Consider the following 506-nt stretch of genomic DNA (forward strand, 5'->3'; position numbering starts at 1 on the left):
ACTTTCAGCCCCATAGCACAGGTTTATCAACTACAGTACACTGTATTTCCCTTTAAATAGCTCTAAACGACTTCCATTTCTGGTTAAGACAGAATACCCTCGTCTTCTCATAGGAAAAATTATCTAGATAATATAAAAATAAAAGTTATATCTTAATATTCTCATAGACAAACAAAAAATATTAACAATGAATAAAAAAAATCAAATGGACAAATAAAGATGCCTACAAAAACACTTATGATTTGCCATAGTTTATACAAGCCATTTGTATGCAAATAAACTGTAACATTTACACAGACACACACATACAATACATATATTCTGTATCACTTAAAAGTCAGTCCAGTAAATTAACAAGAACTCTCACTAAGGCACAAAGAATGCTCAAGGTTAAGATCTAAGAGATATTTATGAGCACTTATGATATGGAACTATGGAATCATCATAATACATATTGCTTTTGCTTTTCATCACACGAATAAAGCTGAAGGAAGACGAGAATTCAT

The 506-nt window shown here is 30.4% G+C and overlaps 1 protein-coding gene across 1 annotated transcript in view; it reads right to left on the minus strand.

The window, feature by feature from the left end:
• LOC119586919 (CAP-Gly domain-containing linker protein 1-like) overlaps positions 1–506 on the minus strand; it is a gene marked incomplete in the record, with an annotated part of 175677 nt that overhangs the window by 2990 nt on the left and 172181 nt on the right.

Source organism: Penaeus monodon, chromosome 22 (assembly GCF_015228065.2).
Source record: "Penaeus monodon isolate SGIC_2016 chromosome 22, NSTDA_Pmon_1, whole genome shotgun sequence".
Lineage (NCBI taxonomy): Eukaryota > Metazoa > Arthropoda > Malacostraca > Decapoda > Penaeidae > Penaeus > Penaeus monodon.